Here is a 19,678-nt window from a genome sequence, read left to right on the forward strand (position 1 = left end):
GGTAAAGGCTATATAAAGGTTAGTAATGGACACTATTACTGCATAAGAACATGTCTCTCATGCTCCCTTGCAACTTTCTCCCCTTTCAAAATGCCCTTTAGTGTTTGCTAGGCAGTTTTTCCAGCAAACTATTTTGAGAAAGGACTCAAGGTCTCAAATGAGACTATAATCAAAACAAGTCCAACTCTTACACACCAGTGAATATATTAATAGATTCTGTATCCTACATGATGCATTTCACACAAGATGCTGAGGACTAAATAAAGATCACAGCGCTGAGCCCCACAACTGTGCCACTTAACCACAGACTAGCTTATAATGGTTGTGGATTTTAAAAAGATAAAAGTGAGTCTCTTGGTGGTTTCTTTATAAGCCAATCTTATTCACAAGCACTCTAGTATCCGCAGGTCCAATCACACTTCCCTAACTTGCAACAGAAATCTTTTCAAGTACTAATTGAAGTGGATACTAGGACAGGCAGGAACCACTGCTGCTAACACTCATAAGGTTATAGTGTGTATGATATATATGGATAAAAGCACTGTAGAATCTACATCTCTCCCTCTTATACATGCACACGGAGTGCAGAATCTGCCTGCCTTTAATCCGTATTGCATGAGTAATATGCACATGGTACAGTGCTCCTCAGAAACTTTAAGTAAGAACTAATATCGGTGCAGTTTAAATGATGTGTTCAGCATCAAAACCACGATTCAGTTGAAGCAGGCTATTGTCTGTCAGTGTGCCCACAGCACTGAACTCTAGTGAAAAAGACAGCATTAATATATAGAATAGGAAATAAGCTGGAGCGTCTAGTGTATCTTGGGGATCAGATTAGGGTTGCCAACCCTCCAGGGTTGTCCTCAAGTCTTCAGGAATTGAAGATCAATCTCCAGGACAATGCTGTGTGCAACCCTGGAGAAAAATCATCGGGACGTGAGAAAAGATTGCTTTTTTTTTTGTCATTTTCTTTGAACATTTGTCTTTACCAGTACATCACAAGGATGAATGTGTTGGTTGGCAAATGGCTGGAGCATGGGAGCAAGTCACAGTTAGCAACCCCCAGATCAGGTGCAACTGATAAGCCACTCATGTATTGTTCCCATGGCTTATGTTATTTTCTGAATCTCAATGGGTTTCATTTTATACTAGAATTAAGGGTTTTTTTCTTAATTCTTTCATGGGATGTGGGTATGACTGGCAATGTTAGCATTTGTTGCCCATCCCTGATCCCTTATTGACTTGGCCATTTCAGGGAGCAGTTAAGAGTGAACCACATTGCTGTGGGGCTGTGAGTCTGGAACCACATGTAGATAAGGAGGGCAGATTTCCTTCCCTGAAGGAATTAGTGAACCAGGTGGGATTTTACAACAATTGAGACTAGCTTTATATTCCAGATTTGTTAACTGAATTTAAATTCCACCAAATGCTGTGGTGGGATTTGAACACATGTCCTCTGGTTTACTAGTCCAGTGATAATTTCACCATGCCACCATCTCCCAGTATGAATCCAACAGTGCTCAATGTTATTTATCTAGAATTGGACAGAAACTTCCAGTGATATAAACATCAAATGGCATAAATTGCAGATAACTCATAGATATGGATTAAACTTGCCAAAAAAAAGGGCTTGTCCATTCCAGTGTAAGTATCCTTTTAACAGCGCAACAAGTCTTAATTACTACCAAACAACCTCTTCAAAACAGAATATTAACTTTTACAAGGATGGAGACTCATTCCTTCTGATATTAATTATTGCTCGAGATTTACAAAAATAAAAAAAACTTCTTAAACTTATTTTTCTGTTTTGCTTTTCTCTCTCTTAATCCAATCTTTCTTTCCCTCTCTTTATTTCGCTTTCTGTAACTGAGACTTCACAGCTCCTAGAGGCCCTGTAGAGAATACTGCACTTTTAGATCACTAATTTAGAGCATGTCCCATTGTAAAAGCTCATAGAACATCCATGGACAAAATGGAATTAAATCAAACATTCGCCTCTCAATACAAAATCAAATGCTATGTGCTCTTTCTATCCAGGAAAACACTCCAACTTGCATTCTATCTAATGGTACATTTATGTTTTCTAACTTACATATAGACTACTGATACAATACCAGCTAAGATCTTCCATGGGAAGCCATGGGAAACCAGGGGAAGTAAGAAGAATGACATTTTGACTTTCCAAAACACTTTACAGCCAATAATGTATTTCATTTGGGGTGTAGTCACTGCTGTAATGTAGGAAGCACTTAACAGTCTCTTTGCATACAGCAGGCTTCCACAAACAGCAATGACCAGGTAATCTGTTATAGTAGTGTTGTTTCAGGATAAATGTTGACCAGAGACACTCGGGATGGGATGGGGAAGTAAGAGGAAACATACAGCAGGGTTAGAGACTAGGGCAAGGTGGTAGATGAAGATTGGAAGCTGAGAAGGGCAGCAGTGGGAATGGATAGAATAGGGTTAGAGCCAAGGGTTGGGGGAGGGGGTGCGGAAGGAGTTGTGGGGGGATGGTGTTTTGCTCAAGAGGAAGAGTTTAGCTGTAAGGGACTCCATTCACTACCTTCAAGAGCGGAAAGTTAAAATATGAAAAGGTTGGAAGGGGGAAAGGGTAATGAAAAATATAGTAAAATTGTAAAATAAAGTAAATAATTTAGAATTAAGGAAGACAATATGAAAAAAGTGCAACTCATGTTTGATTCGATACACAGTATTTTTATTAATGTAAACTTTAATTAATAAGGTTTCAGTAGTGCTTTGGAGGCAAGTTATCATTTAAATATGCCCAACAGAAAGGAAAGATATGGCTTCGGTTTAATGTCTCCTCTGAATGGTGACACCTCTGTCAATGCAACAATGCAGCGCTGAAGTGTCAGCCTAGGTACTGTGATCAAGTCTCCATGGGACTTGAATTTACAACCGTTTGATTCAGAAGGTGAGCGTGCTACTGCCTGATCCAAAGCATGGACTTATGAGTAGGTGGTTTTCTCCGTTTACTGTTCTGTACTCTGATACTTCTCCATACCCAGGACAAAGCAGCCCACTTGATTGGCACCCCATTCATAAACTCCCTCCAAACTGATGTACAGTGGCTGTAGTGGGTACCACCTACAAGGTGCACTCCAGGAACTCACCAAGGCTCCTTAGACAGTACCTTCAAAACCCACGACCTCTACCACCTATAAGGACAAGGGCAGCAGATGCATGGGAACGTCACCCCCTGCAAGCTCCCCTCCAAGTCACTCACCATGCTGACTTGGAAATATATTGCTGTTCCTTCACTGCTGCTGTGTCAAAATCCTGGAACTCCCTCCATAACAGCACTGTGGGTATACCTACACCACATGGGCAGCAGCGGTCCAAGGCGGCAGCTCACCACCTTCTTCTCAAGGGCAATTAGGGATGGGCAACAATTGCTGGCCTAGCCAGCGACGCCCACATCCCATGAGTGAATTTTAAAAACCCTATATTGGCTTCTATTGGAGGTGGTGGATGGGGTGCCAATCAAATGGGCTGCTTTGTTCTGGATGATGCAGAGCTTCTTGAATGTTGATGGAGCTGCACTCATCCAGGCAAGTGGGGAGTATTCCATCACACTCATGACTTGTGCCTTGTAGATGGTGGACAAGCTTTGGGGAGTCAAGAGGTGAGTTACTCTTTGCAGAATTCCCAGCCTCTGAACTGCTCTTCTAGCCACAGTATTTATATGACTGGTCCAGCTCAGTTTCTGACTAATTGTAACCCCTAGGATCTTGATAGTGAGGGATTCGGGGATGGTATTGCCATTGAATGTCAAGGGGAGATGGTTGGATTCTCTCTTGTTGGAGATGGTCATTGCCTGGCATTTGTGTGGCGTGAATGTTACTTGCCACTTGTCAGCCCAAGTCTACATGTTGTCCAGGTCTTGCTGCATTTGGACATCAACTGTTTCAGTATCTGAGGAGTCTTGAATGGTGCTGAACATTACATACTGTTATTTCACCTCTGCGGCTTAGGCTTGAATCCAAACCGGGATGGTGGGATGAAAGCCTCCTCTTGCTCAGCCAATTTCCATTGGCTGTGGAGATTTGATGCAAAATGAGTTTTTTACAGTTTGAAGGAAGGGATTCCATGTCACAAAGCTGTCACTGAAGTGACAATCTCAGAGAGCGAACTCAAAGATAGCTACCGCATCAATGACATCTCATAATTGCATTACTGGGGTGCTCACAAAAGGTAGGACTTAAGGCATGCTACTGCAGCAAAGCAGAACAGAGCTTTGCCCAGCATTAAAAACCCCCAGTACCTCCAACCTGACTGCACCCAATTCTGCTGCACGAAACTGATCAGCTTGATGAGCAAGAAAATTTATCAGGGAGGGAAAACTGGGGTCACTAGTACTTTAGTACTATTCTGACGAAACTGGCTCCCAGTCCGGCAATGCCTTGATTTTTAAAAGTCATCCATGTGTTCAGATCCCTCCATGGCCTACAAACTTCCAAGGCCTTTTCATTCGTCCAATTCAGGCCTCTTTTCCTTTGCCTCACTGTTGGCAGCCCTGTCTTCAGCCATCTAACTCCAAACTCTGGAATTCCCACATTAAACCTCTGCACCTCTCTCTTCTCCTTTAAGAAGCTCCTTAAAACCTGCCTCTTTGAGTCCTGTCCTAATATCTCCTTCTGTGGCTCTGTGTCAAATTCTGATTGATAATGCTCCTGTGAAGCGGCTTGAGACATCTTACTACGTTAAAAGGCACTATACAAACACAAATTGTTGAAGCTATAACTGCACACACGCACGCATCTAGATGTACCTTGACACTTTGTGCTCAATTTATCAATCACTACTAATGTTCTAAAGATCCTTCTGAAAACATAAATGAGAAAGGAATAAAGATGGTTGAGCGTAGCACTTTCTAATTGGCTTGAGATCATTCCACTTCCCCAGAACAGCTTATATGAACTTGATTTGAAAACGATCTCCAAACCGAGAGGCTAGACAGCTAGAATTGCTACATCTACTGCAGTTTCTGGGCTGATTAAAAGGAACTGCAAACCTGAAAAGGATAACCGAAACTCATTAAGTTTCTGGCACTGACATGTACTTGACTGAAAACGTGGCACAGGAAAGCCGAGACTCCATTTGCTGCAATATATTATAAGCATGCTTACCACAATTCACATGGGAAGAAAGATACATCAGTATTTGTCAACACTGGAAAAATTACCTATTGTATCTGTTGGTTTATGGTGTCAGCTGAATTCATTATAAATGTGCAATGTTGAAAATAGTGTTGCCAACCCTCCCAAGATTGCCCTGGATTTTCTAGGAATTATTGATTAATGTCCAAGACACTGCTGTAAGTAAAAAGAACTCAGGAGAAAAAACACTGGCATAATAATTGTTTTTAAAATCAAATAGTTTGAACTCTTTTGTTTTATTGAATATAAAGTTGTCTGACATGGGGAAAAATAGGTTTTTTGATTGACAGTCAAGTATTATCCAATCAGTTAACACTTTGTTAAGGAAAAGTTCTACTCTGACTTCGATAAAGTTCTCACTACTATCCCAAAATAAGAAAAGATTATCCTTCTGAAGGACTTTGCCAGGGTTGGCCATGACTCCAATGTTTGGAGTGGAGCCATTGGGAAAAACAGGGTGGGAAAAGCCAATGCAAATGGCATTCTCCTGCTGATGAAGTGTGCTCAGCATGGCCTCATTATAACAAACACCGTCCTTTGCCAGAAGGACAAATACAAAACATGGAGGCATCCTAGATCAAAGCAATGGCACCTCCTGGATTATGTCATTCTTCAGGTCAAAGATCTAAGTGATGACTGTATCACTTGATCCATGCAGGGGTCCAATGCCGACTGAACAGATCATAGGCTTGTTCAATTGCTGATCAACATCCACCTAGCCCTAACACATCACAAGACCCAAAAGTCCAAGAGGAAGAGGATCCATGTCTCAGCCCTAAAGCAGGCCAACCAAAGAGAGGAATTTCAAGTGCAGCTCACGGCCAATCCGGAAAATCTTCATAAGTCCAACTCAATTCCAGAACAGTTGGGATTGAGTGCAATCAGCTGTGCTAGCTCATGTGCCCAGGCCATTGAATTTGAGCATTGTCATCACTAGTTCTGGTTCGACAAATCCAATGCTGAAATATGTGACCTCCTGGAACAAAAATGAGCAGCCTTCATTGTCTGGCAGAACAACGCAAGACTGCAAGTCAAGAAGACAGCTCAAGCTGACACCCAAAGACAAATCCAGAAGATAAAGGAGATATGGTGAGAAGAGAAAATTCAAGAGATTCAACAATATGTTGACCATCATGACATGCAAAGCTTTTTTTGAAGCCATCTATTGACTATAGACAAACTATTCACCAAGGTCAAATGGACAAAATAATAGCACAATGCTGCAGATTCTGGAAATCTGAAATAAAAACAGAAAATGCTGGAAAAACTCAGCAAGTCCGGCAGTATTTGTGGAGAGAGAAACAGAGTTAATGTTTCAAGTCTGTATGACTTCTTCAGAGCTGGTTCAAATAGACAAAATCCCCTTTGCTCACAGGATGGTGTTCCTCTTCCAGTGGATGGCAATGTCACCCATCAATGCTGGAAAGAATATTTTTAACAATTCCTCAACGGCTGGTGGGTTTCGCTCATGTCAAGACTCCATGCATATTATCCTAAGGATTTGGGAGGAAAAAGAACTTCCACAACTCCAACTTCAGGAATATGATAATTGTAATTATCTTCAAGAAGGTAGATAAATCATGCTGTGGAAACTATCAAGGTATTTCTCTCTTGTCCATAGCAGGAAAAATCCTGACAAACATTCTCCTGGATCGCCTACTTCCTGTGGCTGAGTCAATCCTCCCAGAGGCACATTGTGGTTTTAGATCTTCCACAGGAACTTCCAACATGGTCTTTGTTACCAGATAAATCCAAGAAAAATATTGAGAACAACACCAAGAACTCTTCATTGCATTCATAACCCGATTAAAGCATTTGGCTCAGTAAATTGCGAGGCTCTGTGGGTTTAGCCCTAAAGATTTAGATGTCCAAAAAACTCTCTCAAAATACTGCAATTGCTTCACGATGATATGACTGCAACTATCTTCAGTAGGAGATCTGAAACAGATGCCTTCAAAATCTGGACCGGGGTCAAGCAAGGCTATGTGATAGCTCCCATACTATTTACAATCTAACCGCCAAGGATTATTCATCTCATCAAAGATCAACTGCCCTCTGGTATCAGTATTAAATACCACTTAGATGGAAAGCTCTTTAACCTCTGTCACCATTGTGCCAAACTAATTTGGCCACCATAGACATACATGGTCTACACTTTGCGGATGACTGCAGTATCGTTGCCCACTCTGCACTGGATTTGCAAGCTATTCTCAATTTTTTCAATGCAGCATGCCTTTGAATGTTGCTAAAGCAAAATTCATTTTTCAACCCACACCCAGTCAGCCAAATATTGCACCCACCCATCCCCACCACCAGCCCTGCACCCTCCCACATATGTTGAAGAAGAGACACTGCAATATGTTGAGCACTTCCCATACATTGGCAGCCACCTCTCTCAAAAATAAACCATCGTTCAGGAGATCCAACACCGGATTAGCTGTGTCAGCTCAGCCTTCTACAAACTATGGCAGCAAGCGTTTGACAACAAAGACCTCCGCTAGTCAACAAAATTCCGGGTGTACAGAGCAGTTGGCGTCACCACACTCCTGTCCTGCAGTGAGTAAGCAACACAAAAGCCCTAGAGAAATTAAATCAGCAATGCCTCCACTTTAACTTCCGAATTCAATGGGAGGCAGTCAAACAAATGCTAGTGTCCTTCTTGAAGTCAGTTTCACAACCATCTAGGCAAAACTCCTGTAAAATAAGCTTTGATCCACTGGACACTGTCTGGGTTGCCAAAAAGCATTAGCTCTGCCAGTTCCTGTTTTCTCAACTCTCCAGAGGAGGACAAAGAAAATACTTCAAAGACATTCTGAAGCTCTACTGGTGGCAGCATTGACATTAATAACTGGGAGAAGCTTGCTACCAATTGTTCAAAATGAGGACAACTTGCCCATCATCCTGCATCACACTTTGAGTCACAACATTTTAATGGTGAGGCAGAGCGGCAGCAGAGAAGGAAAGAAAAGGAAGCAAACCTGAGCTCTGGATCCCACTGCCTCATGGGACATCCTGCCCCATGTGCACTAAGACCTACAGGTCGAGAACGACCTGCTCAGATAGATGGAGACACTTGGCAGAAACGCGTGACCCTGAGTCGAGGTTGTCCTCGAATCGAGGGACAGCCGACAACGATGTTGATTCATTTTTCAAGGGGGCTGGACACATGAGGATGGTGAGTGACCAATGGCAGAAATGTGGGAGCAGAGTGCGGGTTGGAGGCAAGAGATCATGTGATGAACAGAGAGTGTGGAGAGAACGAGGCAGAGAAGAAGGGAGAGAAAGAAAGATTGAGTGCTCAGATTGGCGAAATCTATGCACAGAAAGAATTACATTGATCCATCCTACCTCCGCAAGTCTAGTGCTACTTTGTTAGCCTTCTCTTGTCCTTCTTGAAAGTGCTGATTCTTGCTGGGGTTTAGTTTCGCAGATACTGGCTGGCCTCCTGTACCTCACCCAGGTAACCGTTTCTCACATGTGTGCCCAGACAGTGCATGTTGGCAGGAGTGTGGCATCATCACCCAACCTCAGCCTTCTTCTCCATGGGATTAACAACTAAGCCTATTTCCCAGCAAAGGTCTCTGAATTGATTGATTTATCCCCCACCCCCAGCACAAAAGCCAACTGTGTATCTTGACTGCAAACCTGGCTCAGATCATCCAATATAGCAGAGTCTGGAAGTCAGACTTAGAACCTTCCAGTCGATATGGCTCAACCACACACCAACTTTGCCAAATGAAGAAGTGAAAACGTACATTTCTACAGTGTCTTTACGGCCCAGGATGTTCCAAAGCACTTTGCAGCTTTAAAGCACTTGTGATGTGTCATGGCTGTGATAATGTCAGAAATGTGGTAGCTAACATATGCACAGCGAGGTCCCACAAACAGCAATGTGACAATGACAATTTAAAATCTGTTTTATTGATGTTGGTGAGGGGATAAATTTTGGCAAAGGCACCAGGGATAACTCCCCTGATCTTCATACTGTGTAGCAAGTACTGTACTGATAAGGGTACTGATCTCCAGCCCAGATTCTGCGCTCAGGACTCTGGGGTGGGACTTGAGACCACGATGTTCTGGCTCAGACGCAAGTACGCCACCAAGTGAGCCATGACTGACATCATGGCGAAAGTTGCACACATCCGTTCTCGATGCTTTAACCTGATTTCCTTACAGTGGGATTGGTCATTTTCAAAAATTAATCAATAACATTAATTGGAAGGCAGGGTAGGAGACTGTCGGATCCAATCAGCTCAGTTGGAGGGTGGGATTGTAAATTGTCAGAAGCCATTAGGGACGATGGTTGTTGATATTACCCAGTCAAGTGGGTTAATAGGAGGACTTAAACATTGCCTGATTCAATTAGGCAGGACGATATTCATCCATTTTCTTTCCCCACTTTTGCTTGCAAATGAAGTTCCAGCAGGGTTGCCAACACTGATTTGAATTATTCCTGGAGCTGAATCTTCGGCTCAGCGAGCAGCGGCGGGGCCCGCTTGCTGGGATGTAAAATGGCACGGGGTGACATTTAACTGAATTTAGATTTTCAGTTCGGCGGGCACGCAGCCCAGTCGGCTGTGCGCCCACCAAACTGTCAAAGGCCTGTTAAGGCCATTAACGAACTAATTAATGAGAAAGCTGCCCATCCAACCTTAAGGTCGGCGGGCAGGCCAAGAGCCCAGGTGGCCTTTGCATTTTTCATGAAAGCTCTACCACAGGTGGGATGAGGTTTCACGAATGATTTAAAATTTTCAGAAAAATTCTCATTAAAATTAATGCATATGTCCCGGCTCACGTGACAGTTTCACATGAGCGGACATGTCACAAAAATTTTTACAACACTTAGTTGAGCTGTTAAAATATGTTTTATTGATGTTGGTGAGGAGGTTAAATTTTGGCTTTCCACAGCATCCAAACAGCAAAAGGCGCGAAAGAGCGCACTCCCGACTCAGGGACCAATGCCCCCCAGCTTGCACAGGGAGCGCATCACGCATGTCACCTTAATTAGTCCACCCACGTAAAATCGGGGGCACCAATCAGGCCCGCGCCCGCCCCCGCACAACCTCCCCGACGGGGGGGAGAATTTTACCCCTGGTGAGTTGATCATGTAACATGTGATCATGTCATACATGAGACATGAACATGACATTTTCCCATTGTTTACAAATGTTAATGCATTTACTTTCGTTGAGTCTTTTAGTCTCACCACGTCCTGAATAAAATATTTTGACTGTTTTTTCGTAGTGAGATGAATTAGCATATATTTTCCAAATCAAGTAAAGAGCTGACAATAGAAATACTTAAGGAAAAGTGATGTTTAAATAAAAACTACTGCTGTGATATTTCTACATCAAATGCCATGAGAACTACCAAGTAAATACCATTGATTCAACAAAATAGTGGATATTAGCAACTTCTAAAGTTCTTGTACAATTTTAAGACTTTTTTTTTTACAATACACAGCACGTTGTAAAAAATAATAAATAAACCAAAACCGAACCTCAATCAATCCACTGACTCCCACACATCACCACAGTCAGGTGCTGCCTGACTCCACTAATAAAATGCATTAAAGAACAGCACTGCTCATAACACAAGCTGTCATGAGCTGCTCCTTTCCCAGTGATTGGGTTTAGTCTGGACAGAGGCTGTGGCCTGTGGCTCCTTTCCATCCTTTCCTCCTCACCCTGCTCTTACTGATTCAGATAATCTGATCACAAACATTGCAAGCTGGTCTGGTTCGCAGACATAGAAGAAAGTACAGTGTCTCAGGCATGGAATTTCCTCATTTCTGGGTTGAACCCCAAGGTGTAACTTTACTGAATGCTTGAGGGTGGACCAGCTGCAAAGAAATTCCAGACCAATTCAGTCAGGCAGCCTCATCGAGCAGCATGGCAGAGGGGTGGGTTTAGGGGTTAGTGCAGGACTGAAAATTGGGATAGCTAATGCTATCCATTCTGTGAATGGTAAGTGTTCATCTTCCGGATCGCCAGCAGCAGTGCCCAGAGGACCAGCCTGCTATTCAATGTGCAAAAAAATTTATAACTTTGCTGTCAAAATGGAGAGGTCATGACTATGGAGAGGACTGAACAGGCCAGAGCTCTTTTCTAGAAAAGGGAAGGTTGAGGTACGACCTGAGAGTGATGTTCAAAATTATGAAGGGGGTTTGATGGGGTTGACCAAAAGAGGATATTTCCACTTATGGGATATCCAAAACTAGGGGTTATAAATATAAGGTAGTCAGTTTTGGTCTCCTTACCTAAGGAAGGACTTACTTGCCTTGGAGCGAGTGCAATGGAGTGGTAATGTCCCTTGAACCGGCAGTGAGTCAGATGTCAGTGAATGTGTGATGGGCTTATCAGTGTGAGAGTTTAGTGTGATGAGATGGTTGCTTTACCCTGGCGGCAGGGATGAGAGCACTCATCCTCTTTCTGCACTGGATGGCGAACCTCTTCTGTGCAGCGTTGGCATTGACCACCACTACCACCACCTCACAATCCAGAGTGGTGAGGCTGATGGACCTCCTGCAGCTAGAGTGGAGGTAGAGGGCTTAGCGGTGGCCCTCCATGGCATCCAAAAGGTGTTCCAGGGACATGTCAGAGAAACTGTCGGCTGAGTCTTCTTGCCTTTCGGGGCCCTGTCTTCTGTGCAGCAGTCCTGGGCTGCAAGCATCAAGAGCTATGCATGCAGCTGCCATTCAAATATGGCACCCAGCATGAGGAAGCGGCAAGGTGACTGCGTAGCAGACGAATCGGAGGAAGCCCACCAGCGAAATGGGGTGTTTCCCATGACTGCATAAATAATGAGGTGGGAAGGGGATAATACAGCATGAAAGCCGGCCATTGCGGCTGGTGGGTAAAATGTTGTTTTACACGCTCACTACTGCACTTAGGGCAATCCTGGGACAATTCCACCCATTGTCTTTGGTCTCCACTACAGACTCTACTTGCGAGCCACCAACTCCATCCCTCTCCCTGGCAACTGTCTGAGGCTGAGCCAGACTCTTTGCAACCTTGTTGTCACACTTGACTCAGAGATGAGCTACTGACCACTTATCCATGCCATCAATATGACCACTCCTGCAACATCGTCCGACTCTGCCCCTGCTTCAGCACATCTGCTGCTGAAACTCTTATCTATACCTTTTTTTCCCCACTAGACTTGGCTATTCCAACACACTCCTAACTGGCTTTCCAAATTTTACTCATGTCCTAATTTGCACCAAGTCTCTTTCACCTGTATTCACTGATCCAAATTGGCACCTGGTTAAGCCATGCTCAATTTCAAAATTCTCATCCATCAAATCCCTCCATAGTCTCACCCATCCCCATCTCTGTAACCTCCTCCAGCCCCACAACTCTCCAAGATAGTTGCAAGCCTTTAATTGTGGCCTCTTGAGCATCCCTGATTTTAAGCACTCCAACACTGCTGGCCGTGCTGTAAGTTCTGGAATTCTATCCTGAACCTCTCTGCCTCCATATCTCTCTTCCCTCCTTTAAGACACTCCTTAAAATCTATTTTTGACAATATAGGTCACTTCTCTTAATATCTCCTTATGTGGTTCAGCATCATATTTCATTTGTTAACGCTCCTATGTAGCGCCTTGGGATGTTTTACTTTGTTAAAGGCACCAAAGGTGTTCTTGTCGCATCTTGCTTCTGTTTTATGTGAGCGTTTATTTACTTTGTAATGAGTTGTAGCCAGGTTTTCATGATCGAAGAAGATGGGAGATCCGGCTGGATTGGGAACACGTTTAACCTAAATTTTTAAATGGAGATTTCTGCACATGTTTGAATGTCAGTTGTATATTAATTGAATGATTAATGATTTTCAGATGATGGGCATCGGCTTGGAATTCACTCGTGCTCCTATAAATAACGGCAAGCTGAAATTGTGGTTTTTGGGTTTGGAGGTGCATACTTGTAATGTGTATCTCTGAAAATAAAAGCTCATCTGTCTGTCAATATTAGACTCCAGTTCTATCCTTCACTGCCTGGCTATCTGGAATAGAAAAAAGGTTAATGCAAATACTGTGACACCCGGGACGAATACTTGGCCTGTTTGTGCATCAGTGTGGGGCCTTGTGATGCTCAGTAACTTCAAAAATTGTTGCCAATTTGTTTGTACACTTGTGGTGAAGGTCTCTCCACTACTGATCGAGTGAGAGAAAGAAAATGGGAGAACAGAAGCTTTCACTCCAGTAGACTCTGAGCCGTCAATATCCACACTAAAACATGAACAGTGACATTAATAAATCAATAGGAGCATACAGTAATTTATTGAAACTCCTCAGATGAGAGGTCATCAGCCAGGGCCATTAGAGTGTGTGAAATTCAGCTCCCATGCCCAATCTGGCAAGCCATGTTTTCATGTGCTTGAGTTTTAAAATAAAATTCTTAATGATTGCAGCGTGCAATAGATTTTATTTTCATTACGAGGAAAACAACCTTTGACAGACTCAATATGTGTATTTAATGTTTTAAAAATGGAAAAGCTTTGAAATGTGCAAAAGCTGATCGGCTACTTAGAGACACATTCACATTTGTCAACTCTTCAGCAGAACTGTTTTAAAACACCATTTTAACAATTGAGATCCACCTTATCTACCCTTATCTGATGTTACTTAGAATTTGAAAACTCTATTTATAATAGTTCAGGAATTGCGCTCGCAAACCACAGGTAATCCCTGACCTGCCTCTGAAGTAGAAGGGGCAAGCAGGACATGTGTGAATGTGGCCAGAATGTGACTGCGCCTTCCTTCACCTTCCCTCATAATGGCCTGAGCAAGAGAAGGTACTTACACAGCAGGCAGGAGCTAATGAATCTGTAAGAAAGAAAATACAAATGTCTCACATTGAAACTCCGATGCACTGAGACACTGTTCTGTGATCGAAGAACTTGTTCAGAATCCTCTTACAGAGTGGAAATTTGAAAGTGAAGGATCCAAAAGAATAAATGGATTCTTTTCTCTTGTGTGGGGGAGGATTGAAGAACTGCACATACAATCTCAAATATAGATTAAGATGGCACATCATGTCATGCATATTGATTATACATAGAGTTGCAACTTTGACTGTGCGGTGACCCTTGTGATACTCATTTGAATGTATAATCCATTTACACATAATGTGAAGGCTATCTAACCCATTTAAACCCACTTAACTGCATACTGGATAATGGGATGGGCAAAACGCAGCTGATGCCAGATGCACCAGACTGTGGAATCCTAGGACATGCACAGGGCAATCTAAATGTGATCACCTTGAGGGACTAGGGCATTAGAAATTTCAGATCTTGGCACTGCAATTCTGATTAAAAAAATATGATTTCACTTAAATGTTGATGAATTTACAGAACATAATTAAGTCTGAAAAGATCATTAAGTCACCAGATCTCTACTCTACTGCATCTCATCCTGTGGCCTTGTCTTTATTGAATGGAAATATTTATAGGAATTTAGCATTTCTCTGCTATATATTCTAACCTTGTCTAAAAGGCAGGGATATAGGGCCACTGGGGGCCTTGCTGTACTGAGTGCCATTAGATAAACCATCGATTTGCACTGCCCTCTCTTTCAAATTATCATGTGGGGAAAGATTAATCAAAATGAAAAGTCACATTTCCACAAATATATTGCTAGACAGCTGTGACAGATTTACTACCAAAAACCACTATTTTAAAATCGAACAATCCCCTTTCAGGTAAAAAGGACCATTAAACCAAGTATATCACTGGTAGCCACGCATGGTTCTATGGCTATCTATATTTATGGAGCTGTCAGCCATGGCTCAGAGGTAGAGGTTGTAGGTTCAAATGCCAGTCCAGAGCCATGAGCACATAATCCAGGCTGACATTCCACTGCAGTACTAAGGGAGTACGGCATTGTCGGAGGTGTCGTCTTTCGAATGGGGCTTTACACCAAAGTCCAGAGTGGACACCTTACTGCCGGAACCTAGATCTGACCAAGGTTTCCAAGCTCTGCAGGGCATGCCTCACCTTGGCATCATTAAACTGCAGGAGCTTGGAGCAGGTCAACCATTCAACCAAACCAAACCATTTAAGCAGGACAACCATTGATATGATCCAAACATCTAATTAGGACATAAATTTTGGCTGCTAGGATTACTGTGCACAAAGTGTCACATTTGTTGAATACAAATATATTTTTAAAAAAACATGCATCAATATATGCCACTCATAAAATATTATAGACATATCTGTTTTTGAGATTGTCTTTAATGTAAATGTAAATGACTGTTCATTTTAAAAGTGGACAGCATACTCGCCACTCCCAACAGAACACCAGGTTTTATAAATGCAATGGGCCAGATCTGTCTCCATTTCCAAGTTAGCTCAACCTTCATTTTGTGGGACAATGGTGGTCAGTCCAGCGGCAAAATCAGTCTCATGTCTAGAAGCTGATGGCTTCATTTAATTTCACGACCCAGTGTACTGGTATCGCTTAATGTCTGCTTGTTTCTCAAACTCCTTGAGTGCATGTTATGATTTTTTAAAAAAAAGTGGTTTGGTTTGCAAGTGAAGCTCAGAGCATTTTGATTCAACTAAATTTCTCACTCAAACTGAAATGGGGCCTTGGCTGGCCAAATATCATTTATTTTGAGATGCACAAGTAGGTTATTTGGCAATGGAATTTGAAGTTCGGCCTTCAAAATTGCCAACAGGTTAAACAGCACTGGAATCCTGCAACAAAAATCCCATGCAGCTAAGTGAGTGGCTTAAGTTTACATTCCATACCCATCCCTTACATTCATTTGTGATGGATCACATGCATACCCTAAGTCAGCAAACAAAGTCGAGGTTAGGGTGCACTCATGGAGAAAGTAGGACTTGTATTTATACAGTGTGCATCTTGACCTGAGGACTCAAAGCACTTTACATCCAATTAAGTACTTTTTGAAGCGCAGTCACTACTACAATGGTGTACACGCAGCAGTCAATTTGTGCCATATAAGGTTCCTTGATAATGAGTAAATAATTTGTGTTTTTTTTAAGTGATGTTGGTTGAGGGATAAATATGACAGGACACTGGGAGAATTCCCCCATTCTTCTTTGAAAGAATGCCGTAGACTCTTTTACACCCACCTGAGAGAGCAGAGGGGGCTTCAGCTTAACCTCTCATCTGAAGTAAGGCCCTCCCAACAGTAAAACAGTCCTGGAGTGTTAGCCAACATTTTGCGCTGATGTCAGACTCGAATGATCAGCTTCCTGATTCAGCTATGAATACTACCCATTGAGCCATGACTGATACTTTGGTTACTCCTGTGTTGCTACTGCCTAAAGTATGCTCTGCATTGCCTGAAAGTCACAATGTGACTCAACTTTTCATCTGAAAGGGGAAGGAGGTTGACTAACACTGTTTGACTTGACATCATATGAATAACAGGGCATTTTTATTGCATTAAAAGGGATTTTCAAAATGAAATTTCGTGTGTGTGGATGCTCCCATTCACCTCTGAGTCAGGAGGTCTTGGATCAAGCTTCAATTCGGAGAGATGGGCACACAATATAGGCTGACACTAGAGTACAGTATTGAGAGATCACTGCACTGTTAGAAGTTTTGCCTTTCAGATGAGATGCTAAACTGAGTTAAATCAATGTTAGGGCTCAGCTGAATATTGTGTCCAGTTCTGGGCACCACACTTTAAGAAGGATGTCAATGCTTTGGAGGAAGTGGGGAGCTGATTTATTCGAATAGTTGAAGAGATGAGGGACTTCAGTTATGGAGAAAGACTAGGGAAACTGCAGTTGTTCTCCTTAGAGCAGAGAAGGTCAAAAGGAGTTTAAATCGAGGTGTTCAAAATTATAAAGGTTTTGATAGAGTAGATAAGGGTAATTTAAATAAGGGTTATCAAAAATGTTGATGAGTGTTTTTGTGACTGGAAGGCTGTTTCCAGTGGAATTCTGCAGGGCTCAATACTAGGTCTCCTGCTTTTTGTGGGACAAATGATTTGGATGTAAATACAAGGTGAACGATCAAGAAATTTGCAGACGGCACAAAAATTGGCCATGCTTAGAAGTGAGAAGGATTGCTGTAGACTGCAGGAAGATATCAATGGACTGGTCAGGTGGGCAGAAAAGTAGCAAATGAAATTCAACCCAGAAAAGTGTGAGGTGATGCATTTGGGGAGTTCAAACAGGCAAAGGAATGCACAATGGGAGGATACTGAGAGGTGTAGGGGAAGTGAGGAACCTTGGAGTGAAAGTCCACAGATTCCTGAAGGTAGCAGGACAGGTTGATAAGGCAGTTAAGAAGGAATATGGAATCCTTTCCTTCATTAGCCGAGGTATAGAATACAAGAGCAAGGAACTTATGCTGGAACTGTATAAATTATTAGTTAGGCCACAACTTGAGTAGTGTGCACAGTTCTGGTCACCTCATTACAGAAAGGCTGTAATTGCACTAGGGATGGTGCAAAGGAGATTTACGAGGATGCTGCCAGGACTTAAAAAAGCACAGCTCTGAGGAAAGATCGGATAGGCTGGGGTTGTTATCCTTGGAACAGAGGAGGCTGAAAGGAAAATTATTGAGATGTATAAAATTGTGAGGGGTCTGGATAGAGTGGAAGGGAAGGGCCTATTTACCTTAGCAGAGAGGTCAGTGACTAGATTTTGGTGTAGATTTAAAGTGACTGGTAGAAAGATTAGAGGGAGGATGAGGAAAAATCTTTCTACTCAAAGGGTAGTGGGAGTCTAAAACTCACTGTCTGAAAGGGTAATAGAGGCAGAAACTCTCAACTCATTTAAAAGGTGTCTGGATGTGCACCTGAAGTGTCATAATGCCCAGGGCTACGGACCAAATGCTGGAAAGTGGCTTTAGGCTTGGTGGCTCGTTTTTTGGCTTGCGCAGACACGATGGGCCAAGTGGTCTCTTTCTGTGCTGTAATCTTTCTGTGATTCTATGACAAGGAGAAACTGTTTCCACTGGCAGGTGGGCAGTAAGCAACGGATACGTTTGTAAGAGAATTGTCAAAAAAAAGGAAAGATTTTTCTTATACAGCAAATTCTGGAGCACACTGCCTGAACGATTGCTAGAAACAGATTTAATGGTTACTTTCAAAAGGGAATTTGATGCCAACTTGAAAAATAAATATTTGCAGGGCTACAGGGAAAAAGAAAAGGAGCGGAACTAATTATATAGTCCTTTCAAAGAGCTGGCAGAGGTGCAAAAGACCGAATATCCTCCTGCTCTATTACTCTGTGGTACTATGTTTCCAACAGAGAACACCTGTAGGCTTGGACTGAATTCATATCTAGTTCCCAAAGATGAAATAACAATGTGCCAACATACTTTGCCATCTGAGAGTCTCTTTTGACGATATTCACAATTAGCAAGGCATTCAGGTGATGGTGGGTGAGAGAGTGGGGGCACTGGTGAAGTGGGTGTGCGATTTGTCAAGTGCCATAATAATTATAATGCATGTTAAGAGGAGTTCAGGTCTTGTAATTGCACCCAAATCCTTTTGCAGTTTGGATTGTCCCAGTGTTTCTTGGTCAAATCTTGCTTTTACTTCCGTCTCCACGTGTTTAAAAATAAGCTGATTGTTGCCGAAAGACAGCAAAAAAAGTTTGCACTGTTCTTCATGAGTTGCTTTCACTTCTGTACAAAGCCGTTATCAGATCACACATGCTGTATAAATAGATTCAAGTTGTTGACCCATTCAGAAAACAATGTCCAAGCTGCACTGTAAACGGCCATAGTTATCGCCTGAAATACAAACAGGAAATGCTGGAGATGCTCAACAGCTCGGGCAGCATCAATGGGGGAAAGAAACAGAGCTAACGTTTTAAGTTGCCAACCTTTCGTACTTGACAAATCTCACACGTGCTTCAGCAATGCCCCAATCTCACACCTATTTCACCAATGCCCCAATGCCACAGCTGCTAGAGGTAGTGAATGGCACAGTGAACTAAGACAATATTACATCAGCCTTGGAACTGACTTAAAAGTAGCTCTGAGAGCAGGATGAAAAATCTCCTCCATCTCAGTTGACATTAAGGGTTCTATGGAGGATTAGTTTTGCTGGTCTTAATCCAGTTCCTAACAACTGTTGGCTCAGAATATAGAAAATTGCCTATCCTTAGCACAATTTGGCAATTGATCACAGACTCATTCAGAGAAAAAGAAAGACTTGCATTTATATTGTGCCTTTCATGATCTCAGGGCATTCCAAACTGCTTTGCAGCCAATTATGTACTTTTTGAAGCATTGTCACAGTTATAATGTAGTAAACAAAGCAGCCAATTTGCACACAGAAAGGTGCCAAAAACAACAGTATGATAATGACCAGATAATCTGTTTTAGTCGTGTTGGCTGAGTGATAAATATCGACCAGTACAAAGGGGTGAACTCCCGTATTCTTCTTTGAAAGAGCGATGGGATGCTCACCTGAAGGGAGCTTTGGCGTAACCTCTCATATGAAAGATTCCCTCTGACAGTGCAGCACTCCTTCAGTAATGCACCGAAGTGTTGGCCTGTT

The 19,678-nt window shown here is 42.5% G+C and overlaps 1 protein-coding gene across 5 annotated transcripts in view; it reads right to left on the reverse strand.

Annotated features, from left to right (window-relative positions):
- Positions 1-19,678, reverse strand: part of LOC121284923 (partitioning defective 3 homolog B-like) — an 885,862-nt gene that overhangs the window by 58,795 nt on the left and 807,389 nt on the right. The window lies entirely within an intron of this gene.

This window comes from Carcharodon carcharias, chromosome 12 (assembly GCF_017639515.1).
Source record: "Carcharodon carcharias isolate sCarCar2 chromosome 12, sCarCar2.pri, whole genome shotgun sequence".
Classification (NCBI taxonomy): Eukaryota; Metazoa; Chordata; class Chondrichthyes; order Lamniformes; family Lamnidae; genus Carcharodon; species Carcharodon carcharias.